Source organism: Nanorana parkeri, unplaced genomic scaffold, assembly GCF_000935625.1.
Source record: "Nanorana parkeri isolate BGI_ZX_2015 unplaced genomic scaffold, ASM93562v1 scaffold1717, whole genome shotgun sequence".
Taxonomy (NCBI): domain Eukaryota; kingdom Metazoa; phylum Chordata; class Amphibia; order Anura; family Dicroglossidae; genus Nanorana; species Nanorana parkeri.
The window spans coordinates 107,755-115,986 of record NW_017307985.1 but is presented as its reverse complement, the minus strand read 5'-3'; the positions used below and the strand labels follow the sequence as shown (position 1 = coordinate 115,986).

The 8,232-nt window shown below is 51.1% G+C and overlaps 1 protein-coding gene across 1 annotated transcript in view; it reads left to right on the top strand.

Moving 5' to 3' along the window:
* Positions 1-8,232, top strand: part of ARHGAP39 (Rho GTPase activating protein 39) — a 122,074-nt gene that overhangs the window by 88,544 nt on the left and 25,298 nt on the right. The window lies entirely within an intron of this gene.

Here is an 8,232-nt window from a genome sequence, read left to right as displayed (position 1 = left end):
GTGAGGTGGGCTGAGCCATGTGACGTGAGGTGGGCTGAGCCATGTAACATGTGGTAGGGTGAGCCATGTGGGTGAGGTGGGCTGAGCCATGTGACGTGTGGTGGGCTGAGCCATGTGGTGTGTGGTGGGCTGAGTCATGTAACATGTGGTAGGGTGAGCCATGTGGGTGAGGTGGGCTGAGCCATGTGGGTGAGGTGGGCTGAGCCATGTGACGTGTGGTGGGCTGAGCCATGTGGTGTGTGGTGGGCTGAGTCACATGATGTCTTCTTGGACCTCTTCGGTTCTCCACCTGCCATATTCTCCTGTGTTCCTGTTCCTCCTCTTGCATTTTCCATTGTCTAAGATATAGAAAGATGTGCGCCCTCCTAGTTCTGAAATCAGGCCGTTACAGATTATTATTGCCCCCCCATTGCTTGGAAACCGATCAGTGAGCTTCCTGTGATGACTGCAAGAGTTTATTTACTAACCAACCTGCAGGTTTTGGCTGTCACTGCGCTCTGCAGAGAGGGACACAGTGACAGCTGAGGCCAGCACACTGGAGCTACCATGGAACAATGGAGTATTTAAAAAAAAAATTCATTTGAAAAGTTTAAAAAATGTAATTAAAAAAATCACAGAACAATTATTTCTATTTTTTTCTAATTTGTTGGCTTATAATATAATAAAAACCGAAGACAGGAAATATAGACGTTGGGCTATTGGAAGCCAGTGGAGGGATTGGTGGAGAGGGCGACCACTGCAGGGGCAGTAAGGTGGTTGAGTATGGCAGCAGCATTCATGATAGACTGAAGGGGGAGGAGCCTGTGTAGAGGTAAGCCAATGAGGAGGGAGTTGCAATAGTCAAGGGGAGAGATAAGCAGGAAGTCAATGAATAGCTTGGTGGCGCCATTGGTTAAGAAGGGGCCGATTGTGGAAATGTTGGTGACGGGAGCAAGGTTTAGTATGTAGTTTGATGTGGGGCCGGAAGGAGAAGTCAGAGTCCAGTCCAGGAGGTCCGAGTCCAGTCTAGGAGTCCAGGAGGTCAGAGTCCAGTCCAGGAGGTCCGAGTCCAGTCTAGGAGTCCAGGAGGTCAGAGTCCAGGATTATACATGGCACCCTGGCATGTGTAGAGGAACCGATAGTTGTGCTATTGATCCCAATAGAGAAGCTGGGTGATGGGACGTGTGGGGGGGAATATTATGAGCTCAGTTTTTGAAAGCTCATAGACTTATTTTCAAGTTAGCCGATGCATACCAACTCAGCTTCACTTGGTCTGGGCACCCAGGCTTCAATGACCTCCTACCATGGAAGGGGTATGGACCCTCAAATCCTCAGGCCAAAAATGGCTCATGAAGTTCATCGCTGTGTATATGGTTGGAAAACATGCTAGAGTCTCTTGGTCTTCATACACTTTCTTAAAAAGTAGATGTTCCCCATGTGCTGCCAGTATTCATTCATGTCCTGTATGTCCAAAAATGTCCACAACGTACGTTCCACTATGAGTCACATCTATACCTACATCTAAATATGGAATCCGTGCTTCTTCTACTGCTATGACCCCCATCATCATGAACCTACAGTGAGTCACTGGCGCAATGGTCCTGCTAGGGGGTCTCCTGAGTGCTTCCGTCCGCCATTTTGTTTCTGTTAGCCATTTCGGTTCTGTTAGCCATTTTTCTTGTGTCAGCCATTTTGTGTTCCATCTTGTTCCGTTGTGTTCATCACTGTGTTTGTTTCCCAGTGAACCGCCACATAAAAGAGCTCCTGGAAAGGAAGAAGAAATCCAAAATCAGAAAGAAACCAAAGCCTTATATTGAAGATTATGATGGTAGGGCTGTGACCCGTTTCTGTAGCGGCTTTCCCCTCTAGAATAACCAGCTTCCTTCTCTCTATATAACTCCTGACTCACCCTTATCGCACTTTGCGAGACCCGCTACTAGACTTAACACAAGACCAGATGGCGAAAATATCCCTCAGTCTCAGCCTATAGAGGGTGCAGATGGAGCGTCTATCTCTGGACTCATCAGGGTCAGGGGGCCCCAGTGTTACTGCTCCTTCCCTGGTGTAACTCCCTCAGGGTTTCTTCTTGTCCCCAGTTACTTCTCCCCAGAGTTACTGCTTCATCCCTATGGCCACTGTTCCCCCCTCCAGTGTTACTTCTTTTCCCCCAGTGTTACTGCTCCCCCTTTTCCTGGTATCACATCTCCTCTTCTGGCTTTACTTCCCAGTGCTACTGCTCATTCCCTGTTGTGTTACTTCCGCCCAGTTTTACATCTCTCCCTGTGTTACGCTCCTCTCCCAGTATTATTATTCTCTCCGGTATTATGCTCCTCTCCCGGCGTTACACTCCTCTCCCGGTCTTACACTCCTCTCCCGGTCTTACACTCCTCTCCCGGTGTTACACGCCTCTCCCGGTGTTACACGCCTCTCCCGGTGTTACACTCCTCTCCCGGTCTTACACGCCTCTCCCGGTGTTACACTCCTCTCCCCGTATTACGCTCCTCTCCCCGTGTTACACTCCTCTCCCTGTGTTACTCTTCTCTCCCGGTGTTACACTCCTCTCCCGGTCTTACACTCCTCTCCCGGTGTTACACTCCTCTCCCGGTGTTACGCTCCTCTCCCCGTGTTACGCTCCTCTCCCCGTGTTACGCTCCTCTCCCCGTGTTACGCTCCTCTCCCCGTGTTACGCTCCTCTCCCCGTGTTACGCTCCTCTCCCCGTGTTACGCTCCTCTCCCCGTGTTACGCTCCTCTCCCCGTGTTACACTCCTCTCCCCGTGTTACTGTCCTCTCCCCGCGTTACTGTCCTCTCCCCGCGTTACGCTCCTCTCCCCGTGTTACGCTCCTCTCCCAGTGTTACGCTCCTCTCCCAGTGTTACGCTCCTCTCCCCGTGTTACACTCCTCTCCCCGTGTTACACTCCTCTCCCAATGTAACGTTCCTCTCCCGGTTTTACTGCTAACCTATTGGCAGGCTCTTGTTGGCTTATTATACAAATTACCTTCATGAAGATAACAGGAGATCAGCTTTAGATGGGTTTGTTTTGTAGGAGGTCCTAGGGGTAGGAGGTATGAGGGGCCCGCTTTGCACTCTCATGTTTGCTATAATTTTGGTAAAAAATTAAATTCACCAGAAAAGAGAGATTTTTGTGTCGTCTGGTCAAAACTCCAATTAATTTGCCTACCAAATATCTTTCGATCTATTCTATGTGTGTGTGTCTGCCCCTCCTGTAATCTGCGTCTGTCTCTAGAGAAAATAAACCCTACCTCATCTACTAAAGACAATGTACATTGTTTGTTTATATACTGTATATATATATTTGCTTTGTTTTATTGTTTTTAATTAAATATAAAATGATTTGTATGATCGCAGCTTCCTCCGGGCTCCATCAAAAGCTGCTTTTCTGAAACCTGAAGATCAGGGAGATCAGATTGCACACACTGCAGAGCGGCTCACACAGGAGGGACCTGCCCCTCATCATCTTTATTAGCCGGATGGACTATTAAAAAAACGACTCCAGATTAGAAACTTGTAATCTATAAATTTACAGAAATCATTTAAATCCAGCTGATAACAGGAGCAAACCAGCAGTACAGATTCCAGTGAAGCCAAAACTTCTGCTCTTATCTATGTGGCTGCAATAACAGCACTGGCACAGCTTGGCAGATGTGGCCCTTGCATGCGGCTACGGCCCCTCGAAGCTGTCAGTGGCTAAACTATATTGTATGTATCTATGTAATTAGCCAACATGGCTGCCCCCGCACACTATCTATGAATACCTTCCCTTCAGTCTTGCTCTGAGTCTTCTCCTGGACTAAAATGTCTTCCTCTGATATCACTGCACACTGCAAGCTTCTCACCATGTGCATTAAAAGCTGCAGCAAGTCAGATAGAGCCCGCAGCATCCAGCATCATTTAGCGCTTTCCTCCCCAGCCTGACTGTCCCTGCGCCCCACTCCTTTCATTCATTGGATTTCAGTTCTTTCAATCATGGGGCTTAACTTCACATGTGGGCTTCACCTAGGTTGTTCTGCATGCAAATGCAGCCTAGGAACACACACTCCTCCAGACTGACACCCATCAAGGCATTTTGATATTTGCATGTTTGCCGGAGGGGTCCACAGCATCCCAGCAGGGGTGCCCAGAGTCTCAGAAGGTGCCCGCAGCATCCCAGCAGGGGTGCCCAGAGTCTCAGAAGGTGCCCGCAGCATCCCAGCAGGGGTGCCCAGGGTCTCAGGAGGGGCCTGCAGTTTCTCAGCAGTGGGGCTCGGGGTCTCAGGAGTGGTCAACAGCATCTCAGCAGGGGTGCCAAGGGTCTCAGGAGGAGTCTGCAGTGTCCCAGCAGGGGCTCCCAGGAGGGGTCTCAGCAGGGGTCCCCAGGCTCTCAGGAGGGGTCCGCAGGGTCTCAGCAGGGTGACCATGGTCTCAGCATGGGTGCCCAGGGTCTCAGGAGGAGTCCGCAGGGTCTCAGCATGGGTGCCCAGGGTCTCAAGACGGGACTGCAGGGTCTCAGCAGTGGTGCCCAGGGTCTCAGGAGGGGTCCACAGCGTCTCAGCAGGGTGGATGGGTACGCGAGGCGAAGCATCTAAGCAGCACTGCAAGGTCTCGGAAGGCTGCCATGAAGTCCCCAGAAAGTGCGGAACCTCACGTTAACCGCTTGTGTTTAAAAATGTAAAGCTGCGATTTTGGGGTATTTTCACGAGTATGATTACGGAATAGGTGCATCCCTGCCAGTGACCAATATTAGGCACCTCTGAGAAATCACAGCCTACAAGACATGGAGGGCACGAGGGGCTCTGTGCCGAGTACGGGGGGAGAACGATGCTTCAAATGCACCATTACAATCAGCTTAGATATTCATAGCGTGGAAGTGTTTGTGATAATACTGTGTACCGGGTGCCTGCAGACCCCGACTGACCCAGCCGGGGGGTCATGTCACCGGCCTGGCAACACACAGAGCAGGGGGCAGAATACAATAGATATCCCACAATGCAGAAAACTCTCATTCTACCAGAAGGGCCGTCGGCCGCCTATTGTACCGGAGCCCCGAATACCAGGGAGGAGGTTAGAGGGGACGGAGAGCCCATTGTTAGCCGTATTCTATGACAATTCGCCATGTGCTCTGAAAGGAGCATCAGCATTGTGCAGCGCTGTGACAGACGCACAGGGCGGGTTTGCCTGCTGTTACGGCTTCTGGGGGTTAGACACAAAGCGCTATAGAGAAAAAGAAATAGCACAATTCCAGAGCTGGAGGAGCGAAGCGCAGCAAACAGGTCCGCGTATTCCGTGAGTGCGCCGCGTCTAAAGTCAGATCTCCCCGAACTCAAACAGTGAAGATTTTCTATGTTTAAGGCCCCGTTCACACCGCTTGGCCGCGCAGACTTGAACAATCCCATACATTGCTATGGAGAACTTTCATGCGACCGCGCGGGTCCTGTGCCTGGGCACTCCTAATATCAGAGCCCTTCCTGTGCCTAAACACTCCTGATATCAGAGCCCTTCCTGTGCCTAGACACTTCTGATATCAAAGCCCTTCCTGTGACTAGGCATTCCTGATATCAGTGCTCTACCTCTGCCTAGACACTCCTGATATCAGTGCCCTTCCTGTGCCCAGGCACTCCTGATATCAGAGCCCTTCCTGTGCCTAGACACTTCTGATATCAGAGCCCTTCCTGTGCCTAGACACTTCTGATATCAGAGCCCTTCCTGTGCCTAGGCACTACTAATATCAGAGCCCTTCCTGTGCCTAGGCACTCCTAATATAAGAGCCCTTCTTGTGCCTAGGCACTCCTAATTTCAGAGCCCTTCTTGTGCCTAGGCACTCCTGATATCAGAGCCCTTCCTGTGCCTAGGCATTCCTAATACCAGAGCCCTTCCTGTGCCTAGACACTCCTGATATCAGTACCCTTCCTGTGCCTAGGCATTCCTGATATCAGTGATCTACCTCTGCCTAGACACTCCTGATATCAGTGCCCTTCCTGTGCCTAGACACTCCTGATATCAGAGCCCTTCCTGTACCTAGGCATTCCTGATATCAGTGCCATTCCTGTGCCTAGACACTTCTGATATCAGAGCCCTTCCTGTGCCTAGGCATTCCTAATACCAGAGCCCTTCCTGTGCCTAGATACTCCTGATATTAGAGCTCTTCCTGTGCCTAGGCACTCCTGATATCAGAGCCCTTCATGTGCCTAGACACTTCTGATATCAGAGCCCTTCCTGTGCCTAGGCATTCCTAATACCAGAGCCCTTCCTGTGCCTAGATACTCCTGATATTAGAGCTCTTCCTGTGCCTAGGCACTCCTGATATCAGAGCCCTTCCTGTGCCTAGGCCCTCCTGATATCAGAGCCCTTCCTGTGCCTAGGCCCTCCTGATATCAGAGCCCTTCCTGTGCCTAGGCCCTCCTGATATCAGAGCCCTTCCTGTGCCTAGGCATTCCTAATACCAGAGCCCTTCCTGTGTCTAGGCACTCCTGTTATGTAGCCTCATAGCTGTATATCTGCAGTGTGAGATCACCTATGCCACTGCTCCCTCTGACTGTTGGTCTCCCCAGATTTGGAGGTAGATTTGGTGATGTCATTACTATGCTGCTCACTGTTCTCCTTGCTGGAGGCTCTGACATGAGGAAGAAAACCCCGTTCCACTACCAAGATGGACACTTCTGCATAGAGACACAGTACATAGTGGCCAACACTTCAGAAACATTTTGAGGGACGCCTTTTTTCTCGCTGCCCATTCATTGTAGGTCAGAAATTGTATAAAGACTAGGGATGCACCGATGCCGATACTAGTATCAGTGCCGATACCGAGTATTAGGGCGAGTACTCGTACTCGGCCAAATGCTCCGATACCGGAACTTCTGGTCAGAGGAAGATTTCCTCTGACCGGCAGTGCCCTAGGGGAACATGGACCCACCTTCCCTGCCGGCTCCATGCTGATTGGCTGGGAAGACAGTTTTCCAGCCAATCAGCATGGAGCTGGTTTCAGGAAGCCAATCAGGAAGCCGGGAGGCGGGTCATTACTCACCGCCTGGCTTCCTGACTGCCCGGGAACCCGACTCCATGCTGATTGGCTGGGAAGCCGGTTTCTTGGCCAATCAGCAGCGAGTCAGCAAACATGGAGCTGGCTTCCCAAGAAATCAGGAAGCCGGACGGCGTGTCCTTACCCGTTGGCCGGCTTCTTGATTGCCCGGGAAGCTGGCTCCATGCCAACGGAAGCAGCGGTATCGGCGAGTACCAACAGCAAAATATCAGTACTCCTACTCACTACCGAAAAACCGGTATCGGTGCATCCCTAAAAGACGATGGATCCCTCAGAAAGCATCATCTGGCATCCAAGCCACATTGTGTCCCCAAAGATGAAGATCACAATCTGAGTGCAGATATCGTTATCTTAAATTCTCTGTTGTCGGACACATTGCGTACAAGGCATCTCTCCGGAGCGGCCCCAGCGCCGCACAAGCTTTATCGATCGCCTTCATGCACAAAGGCCGAGCTGGTCCCACAACGCCCATCAATCCCACCAACGAGTAGCAGCGCATTGTGTATGGAGAACCCCTTCCCGGACCACCTCCATAGAACATCCAATTCCGGAGCAGAACACGTCTCCGGTGAGCTCTTCATCCAGACAGCTCCTCGTCCAAATGACCGCCGCTCCTGGAACGCGCTCTCATTAATTACGCGCGCGGCTGGCGAGAAAAACGGCCGCCGACGCTTATTGCATTAGGCGGAACAGACACCCCAGCTTGCTAGTTAAAGAAAGAAGGTAATTGAGCTGCAATCAATAACACGCTCCAAGACGACGTGAATCACTTGAAACCGACAGGAAACAGGTAACGGACACTAAGAGGCCGGAATATTCCATGGTTCCTCGGTGAGAATTCTAAAGTGTCTTACTTTATAGCTCCTACATACTCAATGGCCCTGTACAACCCCGCCATATTACCCCAGGTGACGTGGCTCCTGCCTGGAGATTGCTGTTGTATTTGAAACTCTTAAAGGACAACTAAAGGCTCCTGTATGACGTCTAAACAAGTCCCTAAATCCAGTTATGTGATTCAGAAGCCTTAAAGGAGAACTATGGGGTCAGGGCTTTTCCCCATAGTTCTCCTAAGGGTAACGGGAGGACACAAACTAGCGTCCTCCCTTCACCCAAAGCTCAGTATACCACTGAGGGGGCGGCTGATGGCGAGGTGTCGGCCGATGGCGAGGTGTCGTGGGGGGAGCGATGGCTAGGTGTCGGAAGCGGCCTATGGCGAG